The sequence below is a fragment of the Taudactylus pleione genome, unplaced genomic scaffold (assembly GCF_031769625.1).
Source record: "Taudactylus pleione unplaced genomic scaffold, aTauple2 ptg000053l, whole genome shotgun sequence".
In the NCBI taxonomy this organism is placed as follows: Eukaryota; Metazoa; Chordata; class Amphibia; order Anura; family Myobatrachidae; genus Taudactylus; species Taudactylus pleione.
The window spans coordinates 24,760,283-24,774,397 of NW_028284455.1; the positions used below are offsets into that span (position 1 = coordinate 24,760,283).

General features: G+C 42.8%; 2 pseudogenes; both read right to left on the reverse strand.

The window, feature by feature from the left end:
• Positions 1-640: 640 nt before the first annotated feature.
• On the reverse strand, positions 641-758 carry LOC148535312 (5S ribosomal RNA; annotated as a pseudogene).
• Positions 759-13,741: 12,983 nt separating this feature from the next.
• LOC148535313 (5S ribosomal RNA) lies at positions 13,742-13,859 on the reverse strand (annotated as a pseudogene).
• Positions 13,860-14,115: the final 256 nt, after the last annotated feature.

Genomic DNA, 14,115 nt, shown 5'->3' on the forward strand with positions numbered 1-14,115 from the left:
CTTGCAGTGACTTTCAGTTTACAGTGATAGCTGAGGGTGTGAAGTCCTCCCAAAGGAACACAGGTCCAGGTTGCAAAACTGTGTCTGAAATTGGCGATAAAGAAATAACGTATACAGATGGTGATCACATAACCTGTGAGGCAAAGGTACAAGATGCAAAAAGAAAGGGAAGATTCTGCACAGAGCCGATTTTCTCAAATTAGATCAATATTATCCACAAAGGACCAACCATACGTGATCATTGCTTACAAATAAGATCATTCAGAAAATTGTTGGTGGTGCTCCCATTGTCCAAAGAACAGTACATACAAAAACAAGGAGGAAAGTAGGGCTAGTTGTTGGGGCACACTTAGAAAACTATAATAAAATGTAACTTTTATTAGATATAATTAAATAAAATGTAAGGTACCAGAATCCCCCAAGAAAAAACAAAACTATAAAAATATAAATGTAAATGGATCTAATAAGGTCCTGAGGTGATCCTCTGGCGAAATACTAAACAATTAATAATCATTCCAATGGGTATAGTATTCGTGGTCAAAAAAGGTAAAGGTGTTTAACCATAAATAGGATACACGGATAAGAATATGGTTCGTGGTGCTCTGACTGACACACTTGGGGTCCCCAAATATTCCTCTTTAACCTACGGCACCTGGTATTCCCTGGGGGTCTCCCCTCCAAGTACTAACCAGGCCTAACACCTTTTAGCTTCCAAGATCAGACGAGATTGGGCATTTTGGTGATGTATGGCCGTAGTAATAGTCATATGAGGAAGGGTAGAATGCCCCCACCTAGGTCAGAGCAGAGACATAACCAAATGATGGATGTAGGACTAGTGCAGTGAGAAGTCCATTTTTATTATAAAAATCGTGTACCAAAAAAGTTTACGCATGAGCATAATTTCATTGTTACACTTGTAATTTGTGCGTCAACATTGTCAAAATAGACCGTTCTGACAGAATAGGTATTTTCTTAATATATAATTAATGTAACAAAAAAATATAAAACAGATCGCCTTTTAATCCTGGTAGGATATCTGCAGTAATTAAATATAACATATATGTGCAGATGACATCTCCTATGTGACTCACTTAGAGTAATAATAGAGTATCACAAAATAAACACTCTCAGTTGGTCAAGGGTGTAAAAGATGTCATAAAACTATCACAATAATAGAGTTATTTGGTATGTATGGATCACAGATAATCTGTTATTAATCTTATCAATGAGCTGATAAATTAAGGTTCCCATATATTTGTACAAGGAAGCATAACATTAGCTCCAGGGTAATTCTGAAGCACAAGTATCTTGGAGGGAACCTCTTGTTTCAGTATTACAAGTTCCTCATGTACTTCTATAGCAGAGTAATCCGCTGTTAGAATGTGCAATGAGTTAGTAGAATAGGATTCACATACAATACACAAAATACATAGAACATAAAGTAAGCTCCAAAAGAAATTTCGGGAGCACAGGAGGGAAAGTGAGATTACAATGCAGCAGTTAGTATATTACTCATTATTGAAAATATGTATCATATGCGATCACAAATGTCATAATATTCACATAGATGTTATGCATACAGCTTAATCTGCAAATAAAGAAAGAGATTTATGAGACTGCCAATCTCAGTACATATGCATAGTACTATGCCCCCTTAAATAAAGTATAGCTCCTGCAGTGGAAGGACGTCCCAACAGTTTGGGAATAGAGATCTATGTAGCAGGAAATAGTTTACCTGCTCCAGTATTAGAGCCCATGTGGAATTTGAGATAAATATAAAGCCTTCTTGGCTAATACAATACCATCCCCATCGTAGTGGGAGCCCAAAGTCCTAATCCATGTGTCGGCTATGCGGCGGCTGTTAGGTTCCCCCACTATACGGCATGTGAGGACGCGCGTTTCGCCTGACTGAGGGCTTGTTCACCTCGTGTGTACTGAGTCACACGTGGCCACTACTTAAGTGCAGTGAATATTCATAGGTCCCGTATTCTGGGAGATATCATTGGATGCTGAACGGTTGCCCGGGCAATAAGCCACGCCCAATGGTTACGTGCCTAAGCAATCATGTGGCTTATCCAGGCAGCCTATCTCATTGAGGTACACAGCAAAGCATGCTGGTATCTGTAGTTTAGTGCCAGTGAGATGGAACCAAAGCGTAAATCGCTGCTGAAATACATCAGAACTGGTTAAGTGTAGAATAAGACAGGTTTGGTTAATCAAAACCTAATATCAGGCATAACAAGGAGTGGATCATGTTAGTAAAGGATGAATACAATCATTCCCAGAATTATTAATCAAAAATGGTATTAATTGTTAGAAATATATATATGTATATATAAGAACCCAGTATTTTTGGCAGTTTTAACCGGTTTCTAAAGCATAAGAGTGGTAAGATGATGTTCAAAAAGTAAGCAATTCCAATGCTGTAATAAAGCATTGACGGCATGAGTCATGCATAGAGTGTGTAAATATACAAGGGATGAATAAGATTATCTAATTAGCCAAAATTATAAATGTATAATACATTTAGTTGAAGACACCAAATGATTTTGATAAAATATACATATACACATCACCCGGTCTTCCCCGTATGGGCAGATGATAACACAGTGTGTTTTAGCTTAGTGGTAAATAACTCATGTATTATTTAATTCATATTGGTTTTGGTTGGTCCTATTGTATCAGAATCAAGTCAAGAATACATTAATTAATTAATAAAACAGACCATATATAATGACACTAAGGTGTAAAGAAGCCTAATCTCTTTCTTCAAGACATATTATGGTGAACAACAGTGTTATAAGACATATTGGAGTGAACAATTCTCAAAAAGGTGTTCAAAAAACAGAAAGTGTATGTGGTGAAAAATTTATAATAGAATAAAAAAGTGTTGTAGAAGCATGTGACGAGTGAATATGTATGGCTTATTATGATTAATTGTGAAAACAACAAATAAGTGTGTGAAATGATTATACAAAAAGTGACGCTTGATAGGAAGGGATAAGTATATCCAAAAATTAAAGTGATAACCACACACACCAAAAAAAACACCACACAGTGAAACAGATAAAAGAAGGGGTGAGAAAGAAGCGGGAAAGTTTAAATAATTATAAGTAGTGTATATATAGGTTATCCTAAATAAATAATACATAATACAAGTGTGAAATTTTTTTTATATTATAATTCATAATGTGATTTCATCAAGTGTGATCTATGTATACACAATTATTCACACAGTCCTTAATAATATTCTAGAGCATCTACCTTGTCCTCTAATAGGGTAAATCTCATATGACTCTTATAGTCAGATGATCCTAAGAACCATATATGTAATCATGTGTTTAGAAATTTATATCAAATATAAGGCTCTAGGAGGTATTTCAAAGGAATATAAGTAATAAATCTAGCTGCTTGCCAAAAGTATATTCAAACCCTAATAAAGATCTCAAATGGTTCTTATGTTCCAGAGGTCCTAGAGAGTAATAAGATCATATATTTCAAGGTGATTGCCGAATATACCAGATTTATAGAAATACACTGTAATTTATGTATTCATTCATCCCATATGGGTTAAGAGCTCCCAATTTAAAAGTCCACATGCTTTCTCGTTTGAGTAGTTCTTGTGTTAGGTCACCACCTCGAATGCCCATATTGATCTTCTCCAACCCGAATTCCTGAAGTTCTTTATAGTTATTATTATGACATGCATAGAAATGGTGTGCAACTGATGTGAGTTTCCTAAATTTGGCTTTGTCTGAGACAGCGTTTCTTATTGTCCCTACGTGTTCAAGGATACGTAGTTTCAGATTTCTCGACGTCATGCCAACATATCTAAGATTACAACTACAGGTCAGGCAATATATCACGCCTGAAGTATTGCAATTGATAAAATCCCTGATTTTTATCTCAGTTCCATAATTGTCAACCACTTTTTCTTGTCTAATCATATGTGGACATGCCTTGCAGGTCCCACAGGCATAGGATCCTTGTGTTTTATTGACACTCTTAGGGTGTTTCACATAATGACTGCATACAAGTTGATCTCTAAGGTTTTTAGATCGTCGCCAGCCCATTGTTACCTTTTTGTCCAAGAGTGATGACAGATCCTTGTCTAAATGAAGGACTGACCAATGTCGTTGGATAATGTCCTGAATAGTTCTCCATTCTTTGCAGAAATTGCCGATAAATCTTAGTTCATCCTTGTTCTTTTTGGGCTTTTGATTGTGCAGATGTTGTTCACGGTCATTAAATATAAATTCTTCTCTTGGTTTTTCAGAGATGCATGCTTGTGCTCGTTTTATACATCTCTTGCTATATCCTCTTTCTCTCAGCCTATTCACAAGTTCCTGGCTTTTGGTTTTATATACATGTGCCTCAGAGCAGTTGCATTTCAGTCTTAAAAATTCCCCTTTGGGGAGGTTTTCAACCGTGGGTGGAAAATGTGCACTAGTTTGGTATAATAGGCTGTTTGTTGCTGTTTCCTTCCTGTATAATTCCGTGTATGATTCCATCATTGGTTTTGTAAATCTTCAAGTCCAAGAAGGTGACAGATTCTTGACTATAGAAATGGGTAAGTTTGATCTTGCTGTTGTTATTGTTTAATTCTTGTATGAATTCGATGAGTTGATCTTCTTCTCCCTCCCATATCATGAGGATGTCATCTATATACCTCCACTATCCTCCTATATATTGTGTGTATGGTTCTCTTGCTTCATTGAAGACAAACCCCCGCTCCCACTTGCCCATGAAGAGGTTGGCATATGTGGGGGCACAAGCTGCCCCCATTGCCGTTCCTCTTCTCTGATAGTAGAAGCGGTCCCCGAACGTAAAATAGTTCTTGGTCAAGATAAACTTCAGAAGGTCCAAAAGAAAATGAAGGAATTGGCATGGTTCTTCCATTTTAAGAAAATATTCAACGGCCTGTAGGCCCAAATCATGGTCAATGCAAGTGTATAAAGACACCACGTCTAGGGTAACTAAATAATGATGTGTATCCAGTCTTATATCATTTAATTTTCTGAGAATGTCAGCTGTATCCTGTATATAAGATGTTAGTCCTAGTATGTGGCGCCAAAGATGAAGATCAATGAAATGACTTGCCTTCTCGGACAGTCCACCTAGTCCCGATATAATCAGTCTTCCGGGTGGTTTGCAAATATTTTTGTGGACTTTAGGTAACAAGTATAGAGTCGGTATTTTTGGATTGGACACCTTCAAATATTCATGTTCTTGTTTGCAAATAATTCCTTCATGTCTTGCTCGATCCAGTATGCCATCAAATATACTGATGTAATTTTCTGTAGGATTGAAGGTAATTTGTTGGTAGCACTCTGTATCCTCCAATTGTTTCATGGCATCTTTCTGGTACATTTCGATTGGCCAAATGACAACGTTTCCTTCCTTACCTGAGGGCTTAATGATTACCTCCTTCCATTGTCTCATATTCAACAGTGCCTGGGTTTCTTGTTTATTGAGGTTTCCCATAGTTGGTTTGGTGTTCTTTATTTTTTTATATAATGTGTCCAAATCTCTGGATACCAGTTCTTGGAAAATCTTTACCTCCAGGCTGATAGAATCTGGGGAAAGAAAATTGATTTTTTCTTGCATATTGGTCTCCTATAGACCACAAGGTTGTCAACAGTCTCTTCCTGTAGTTGTTCTAGGGTGTCTATTGCTTCAAGCTCATCAGCATCTGGAATCCAATTTCCTTCAAAGGGTGTCTATTGTCATCCTTTGATTGTCCACCATTTCGCATTTTTTCTGGATAGCGAAATGTTTTTTAAGTAGAAGTTTTCGTCCGAACAATTTCAAATCCTTCTCCCATCCAAAACGGTCGAAAGAAAGTGTTGGCGAGAAGGACAGTCCTTTCCTTAATACCGATTCTTCAGCCTCCGTAAGTATCATGTTAGATAAATTAATTATTGTGAGTGTCTGAGGAGATGTTATTTCCTTTTGGTCCTGATTGGGTAGCTGTGATCCCAGTCCATTGTTTCCCCCATGTTTCTTCTTTTCCCGCCTCGTCTTCCTCTTGCACGATACTTTGTACGACCTCCTCTGCTTGGTCCTAAAAAAGCAGTTGTCGGAAGATGTTGATGTTCTTCATATCTCTCTTGTCTTTGGCGGGGATGTTGGGGTATGCTTAGATTATCCGGGAATAACTCGCCCCCTGAAGATTCCATCTCAGAGGAGGTGTATGTCTCCTGTGGTTTATAGTATGGTTTATTGTTGCGAGATGTATTCCATCTAAAAATGTTGCACGTGGAGAAATCACGTAAATCACGATTAAATTTGAGTTTCTTCCTCTCTATGATTTCTAATTCGTATATCTCCAATTCTTTTTTATGTTTTTCTACTGTCTTTTGAAACGTCAGATCCTTCTCCCAGCTTTCCAGCTTCTTTCCCAGGGTTTCAATTTCTTTTTCACATTCGTCCAAAGTAATATGATTATGTTTGACTAATATGGATATTAAGTCTTGAGAACATTTCAGGAGAGTCATCTCCCACTCTTTATTAAGATTCTCTGTTGCCAACTTGAATGCTGGAAATATCTTAGGACGTAGCCCTCTAGGTGTAATCTTGTGTTTTATATAGTTTTCAAGGGTAGTTATATCCCATGAGACCCTGGATCGATGCTGTAGAGTGGATTTTAATCTAAATAGTTCCTCTTCCCAGCTATCTTTTGGCGGGTTGGTAATGGACAAGTCTGAGAAAATATCATCAAGATTGTCTGGTATTTTCTTCCTAGCTAATAGTTCATGTTGCAGAGAGAAAGTAGACATGATGCTGATCTCCCAATGATCTTTTTACGTAGCGGCTATATTGGGTTCTGTTCTGATCGTGTAATACGTCTAGGGTATGGGGGATATAGGACTCAGTACCTGTAAAATATGCCTATTGCAGTGCTCGTGCGAAAATCAGAAACTGAAAGTTTATCAGTATTATCAAGTATGCAAAAAGAAAGGGAAGATTCTGCACAGAGCCGATTTTCTCAAATTAGATCAATATTATCCACAAAGGACCAACCATACGTGATCATTGCTTACAAATAGGGGTGTACACCGGCCACTTTTCGTGTTTTGTGTTTTGGTTTTGGATCTGGATCTTTCTTCGTGTTTTTTATCTGGATTGGTTTTGCCAAAACCACCCTTCCATGTTTTGGGTTCTGGGTTTTGTATTTTGGATCTGTATTTTTTTGAAAAAAAGCATAAAAACAGCTAAAATCACCGAATTTGTAGGTTTTTCTGCTCCTATGCTATTATTAACCTCAATAACCTTAATTTCCACTCATTTCCAGTCTATTCTGAACACCTCACACCTCACAATAGTGTTTTTATGTCCAAAAGGTTGCACCGAGTTAGCAGGATGACTATGCTAAGCGACACGAGTGGGCGGCACAAACACGTGACCCATCTAGGCATGATACTGCAGTGGCAGACAGGATGGCAGTTTGAAAAACTAGGCCCCAAACTGTACATAATGCAAAGAAAAAAAGAGGTGCAAGATGGAATTGTCCTTGGGCCCTCCCACCCACCCTTATATTGTATAAACAGGACATGCACACTTTAACAAACCAATCATTTCAGCGCCAGGGTCTGCCACACAACTGTGGCTGAAATGATTGGTTCGTTTGGGCCCCCACAAAACAAGCTGGCAATTAATCTGGCCCTGCACAAACTGGCTCTACGGAGGCAAGATGTCATCCTCATCCTCCTCATCCACCGATTCCTCACCCTCTTCAGTGTGTACATCCTCATCCTCACAGAGTATTAACTCGTCCCCACTTGAATCCACCACCACAGGTCCCTCTGTACGTTCTGGAGGCTGGTCTCCCTGGAAGAGCTGATAATTCATTTTGATGAACATCATCTTCTCCACATTCTGTGGAAGCAACCTCCTACGCCTTTCGCTGACAAGGTTCCCGGCTGCACTAAACACTCTTTCGGAGTACACACTGGAGGGGGGGCAACTCAGGTAAAATAGAGCCAGTTTGTACAGCAGCCTCCAAATTGCCTCTTTTTCCTGCCAGAACAGGTATGGACTGTCTGACATGCCTACGTGGATGCTGTCACCGATGTAATCCTCCACCATTCTGTCAATGGTGACAGTATCATATGCAGTGACAGTAGACATGTCAGAAATTGTTGCCAGGTCCTTCAGTCCGGACCAGATGTCCAAACTTGGTCCTTCCTGCCCTGCATCACCGCCAGCGGGTTGCTTAGGATACCTAAGTTTTTTCCTGGCAGCCCCAGTTGCGGGAGAAAATGAAGAAGGAGCCGTTGACGTGTCACGTTCCGCTTCAGCTGACAGTGTGTTCACCAGCAGGTCTTTGCACCTCTGCAGGCTTGTGCCAGCCGGAAAGAGAGACACCACATAGGCTTTAAACCTAGGATCGAGCACGGTGGCCAAAATGTAGTGGTCTGATTTCAACAGATTGACCACCCTGGAATCCTGGCAAAGCGAATGAAGGGCTTCATCCACAAGTCCCACATGCCGAGCGGAATCGCTCCGTCTTAGCTCCTCCTTCACTTTCTCCAGCTGCTTCTGCAAAAGCCTGATGAGGGGAATGACCTGACTCAAGCTGGCAGTGTCTGAACTGACTTCACGTGTGGCAAGTTCGAAGGGCTGGAGAACCTTGCACAACACAGAAATCATTCTCCACTGCGCTTGAGTCAGGTGCATACCCCCTCCTTTGCCTATGTCATAGGTGGATGTATAGGCTTGTATGGCCTTTTGCTGCTCCTCCATCCTCTGAAGCATATAGAGGGTTGAGTTCCACCGTGTCACAACCTCTTGCTTCAGGTGATGGCGGGGCAGGTTCAAGAGTGTTTGCTGGCGCTCCAGTCTTCGGCACGCAGTCGCTGAATGGCGAAAGTGGCCAGAAATTTTTCGGGCCACCCAAAGCGTCTCCTGCACGCCCCTGTCGCTTTTCAGAAAATTCTGCACCACCAAGCTTATTGTGTGAGCAAAACATGGGACGTGCTGGAATTTGCCCAGATGTAATGCCCGCACAATATTGGTGGCGTTGTCAGATATCACAAATCCCCAGGAGAGTCTAAGTGGGGTAAGCCACTGGGCGATGATTTCCCTCAGTTTCTCTAAGAGGTTGTCGGCAGTGTGCCTCTTACTGAAACCGGTGATACACAGCGTAGACTGCCTTGTAACGAGCTGGCGTTTCTGAGATGCTGCTACTGGTGACGCTGCTGCTGTTGCTGCGTAAGGTGATACATCTACCCAGTGGGCTGTCACAGTCATATAGTCCTTAGTCTGCCCTGTTCCACTTGTCCACATGTCCGTGGTTAAGTGGACATTGTGTACAATGGCATTTTTCAGGACACTGAGGACACTTTTTCTGACGTTTCTGTACAGTCTCGGTATCGCCTGCCTAGTGAAGTGGAATCTAGACGGGACTTGGAACCGGGGACACACTACCTCCATCAATTGTCTAAATCCCACTGCACTAATGGCGGATACCGGACGCACGTCTAACACCAACATAGCAGTCAAGGCCTCAGTTATACGTTTTGCTTCAGGATGACTGCTGTCGTACTTCATCCTCCTCGCTAAGGACTGTTGGAGGGTCAATTGTTTAGTAAAAGTAGTGGAGTTCCTACTTCCTCTCTGGGATGATGAATGACTCCCAGCAGAAGCAACAGCAGCAGCGGCAGCAGTAGGCGTAGCAATGCAGGATCCTCCGGAGGAATCCCTGATAGGAGAGTCAGTCATGCCAGTGACAAGGCCTGCAGGACTACTTCCGATCCTGACTAAGGAGGAAATTGATGATGAGGGAGTTGACGGTGTGGTTTGCAGGTGCTTGGATACAACAGGACAACGGGATTTAGGTGTCCCTGGACTGCTTACGGTCTTAGCCAAAGTTTCTGAACTTGACAGTAACTTTTTATGAACGAGCTGCAGGTGCCGTATAAGGGAGGATGTTCCTAGGTGGTTGACATCCCTACCCCTACTTATTTCACCTTTACATATGGTACATATGGCAAGACAGTTGTTGTCCGGATTTGGATAGAAATATTGCCAGACCAAAGAGGTGGAATGTTTGGTCTTCTGCCCAGGCATGACCGTGATGGGCTTTTTCATCCCACGGACAACAACTGTCTCCCCCGGAGCCTGATTTAAACAAACCACATCACCATCAGAATCCTCCTCGCCAACTTCCTCCTCAGCGCCAGCTACACCAGTATCCTCATCCTGTTGTACTTCAACAGTGACATCTTCAATTTGCATATCAGCAAGTGGACTGTGGGTGCTCCTTTCAGCACTTGCAGGGGGCGTGCAAATGGTGGAAAGAGCCACCTCTTCCCGTCCAGTGCTGGGAAGGTCAGGCATCGCAACCACCACCACACTTGGACTCTCCTTGGGGATTTGTGATATCTTCTTAGAAAGCAAAGTTCTTCGCTGTGCTTTTGCCAGCTTAACTCTTTTGATTTTTTTAGTGGGAGGAGGGCTTCCATCGTCATGCGAAGCTGAACCACTAGTCATGAACATACTAGGGATCGACCTTAGCCGTTCCTTGCCACTCCGTGTCGTAAATGGCATATTGGCAAGTTTACGTTTCTCTTCAGCTGATTTAAATGTCTTTTTCAAGGTCATTTTCCTGAACTTTGCCATTTGGGATTGTATGTGCCCTCTACTATGACATTGGGCATCGGCCTTGGCAGACGACGTTGATGGCATGTTATCGTCTATGTCATGACTAGTGGCAGCAGCTTCAGCACTAGGAGGAAGTGGTTCTTGATCTTTCTCTATTTTATTTTTATCGGAGAAAGTTTGGTCCTCCATTTATGTTATATCGATTTGATATATACGTGCGGCTAAACACGGAAAATAATTTTTTTTTTGGTTTGGACTGGAGTGTACTTTGGGGGTTACAGCACCCTTTAACGGTCAAGCCAGCCAGCCCTTTACTTATGACACAGGCGCACGCTTGGCACTACTTTGTTGATGCACGTGCGGCTACTGCGCACACAATTCACAAACACAGAAAATAATTTTTTTTTTGGTTTGGACTGGAGTGTACTTTCGGGGGTTACAGCACCCTTAACGGTCAAGCCAGCTGGCCCTTTACTTATGACACAGGCGCACGCTTGGCACTACTTTGTTGATGCATGTGCGGCTACTGCGCACACAATTCACAAACACAGAAAATAATTTTTATTTTGGTTTGGACTGGAGTGTACTTTCGGGGGTTACAGCACCTTTAACGGTCAAGCCAGCCGGCCCTTTACTTATGACACAGGCGCACGCTTGGCACTACTTTGTTGATGCACGTGCGGCTACTGCGCACACAATTCACAAACACAGAAAATAATTTTTTTTTTGGTTTGGACTGGAGTGTACTTTCGGGGGTTACAGCACCCTTAACGGTCAAGCCAGCCGGCCCTTTACTTATGACACAGGCGCACGCTTGGTACTGCTTTGTTGATGCACGTGCGGCTACTGCGCACACAATTCACAAACACAGAAAATAACTTTTTTTTGGTTTGGACTGGAGTGTACTTTCGGGGGTTACAGCACCCTTTAATGGTCAAGCCAGCCGGCCCTTTACTTATGACACAGGCGCACGCTTGGCACTACTTTGTTGATGCACGTGCGGCTACTGCGCACACAATTCACAAACACAGAAAATAATTTTTTTTTTGGTTTGGACTGGAGTGTACTTTTGGGGGTTACAGCACCCTTAACGGTCAAGCCAGCCGGCCCTTTACTTATGACACAGGCGCACGCTTGGCACTACTTTGTTGATGCACGTGCGGCTACTGCGCACACAGGGCCTGATTCAGACCCACTCGCGAGCGGCTGTCCGCTCGCAAGTGGGTCGATGTTATGCACTGTGCATGCGCACGATGGAGGGAGCTCTGTCGTGCGCATGCGCCAGACGCGACGAGCGAAGGAAAGTCCTTCGCTCGTTGTGTCCGATCAAAGGGGGCGTGCTGTCAATGTTGATTGACAGCACGCCCCCTTTGGTGGGCGTGCCGGGGCGTGCCTCCCTGACGGGGGCGTTCTCACGGGAATGCCTCCCGTCAGAAGCCGGCCCACTGACATCACTAGTGATGTCAGTGGGAGTGATTTTGGCTCTGATAGAGCCAAAATCACTCCGGAGCTTGCGGTTGAAAACCTCAACCGCAGACTCCGGCTCGCAATTTCAATGGTCGCGATGGTCTCGACCATCGCGGCCATCACAAAGCACGCTCGTATAGCCTGTGGGTGGTGACCCACAGCTATACGAGCGTCCAGGAGGACGCTCCATGAAAATGGAGCCCGGCCCTCATTCAGAGCGTGCGCTCTGCTCAGAGCGTACGGCTCTGAATGAGGGCCACAATTCACAAACACAGAAAATAATTTTTTTTTTGGTTTGGACTGGAGTGTACTTTCGGGGGTTACAGCACCCTTAACGGTCAAGCCAGCCGGCCCTTTACTTATGACACAGGCGCACGCTTGGCACTACTTTGTTGATGCACGTGCGGCTACTGCGCACACAATTGACAAACACAGAAAATAATTTTTTTTTGGTTTGGACTGGAGTGTACTTTCAGGGGTTACAGCACCCTTTAATGGTCAAGCCAGCCGGCCCTTTACTTATGACACAGGCGCACGCTTGGCACTACTTTGTTGATGCACGTGCGGCTACTGCGCACACAATTCACAAACACAGAAAATATTTTTTTTTTGTTTGGACTGGAGTGTACTTTGGGGGTTACAGCACCCTTTAACGGTCAAGCCAGCCGGCCCTTTACTTATGACACAGGCGCACGCTTGGCACTACTTTGTTGATGCACGTGCGGCTACTGCGCACACAATTCACAAACACAGAAAATATATTATTTTTTTAGCACTTGGGGGGAGCACCCCTGATGGACAGAGCACCCCCTGGACAACACTACAGCACCCCTTTAGGACTGGGACACTGCACAGGACTTTGGAGTGGACACAGCCCCTATGGAGAACTGACTGCACAACACAGTCCAGCCAGCCCCTATGGACTTTGAAGTAGTGGACACAGCCCCTATTAACAACAGCAGCACAGCACAACACAGCCAGCCCCTATGGACTTTGAAGTAGTGGACAACAGCAGCACTACACTACACAGCCCTAACTCCCACCCTCCCTCTTCACTGTCCACAGCCGAGTGAGAAAATGGCGCCGACGCGGGTACCTTATATAGGATCCAAAACCCGCGAGACTCGGAAGGCGGGATGATGACGTTTTGCCTCAATTTCAGATCCGAGTCAGGCGGGAAAAGTCGAGCCTGACTCGGATCGGACTCGGATCGGGGGGGCTCGGGGGGGTTCGGATTTCAGAAATCCGAACCCGCTCACCCCTACTTACAAATAAGATCATTCAGAAAATTGTTGGTGGTGCTCCCATAGCTCCCATAACCCAAAGAACAGTACATACAAAAACAAGGAGGAAAGTAGGGCTAGTTGTTGGGGCACACTTAGAAAACTATAATAAAATGTAACTTTTATTAGATATAATTAAATAAAATGTAAGATACCAGAATCCCCCAAGAAAAAACAAAACTATAAAAATATAAATGTAAATGGATCTAATAAGGTCCTGAGGTGATCCTCTGGCGAAATACTAAACAATTAATAATCATTCCAATGGGTATAGTATTCGTGGTCAAAAAAGGTAAAGGTGTTTAACCATAAATAGGATACACGGATAAGAATATGGTTCGTGGTGCTCTGACTGACACACTTGGGGTCCCCAAATATTCCTCTTTAATCTACGGCACCTGGTATTCCCTGGGGGTCTCCCCTCCAAGTACTAACCAGGCCTAACACCTTTTAGCTTCCAAGATCAGACGAGATTGGGCATTTTGGTGATGTATGGCCGTAGTAATAGTCATATGAGGAAGGGTAGAATGCCCCCACCTAGGTCAGAGCAGAGACGTAACCAAATGATGGATGTAGGACTAGTGCAGTGAGAAGTCCATTTTTATTATAAAATTCGTGTACCAAAAAAGTTTACACATGAGCATAATTTCGTTGTTACACTTGTAATTTGTGCATCAACATTGTCAAAATAGACCGTTCTGACAGAATAGGTATTTTCTTAATATATAATTAATGTAACAAAAAAATATAAAACAGATCG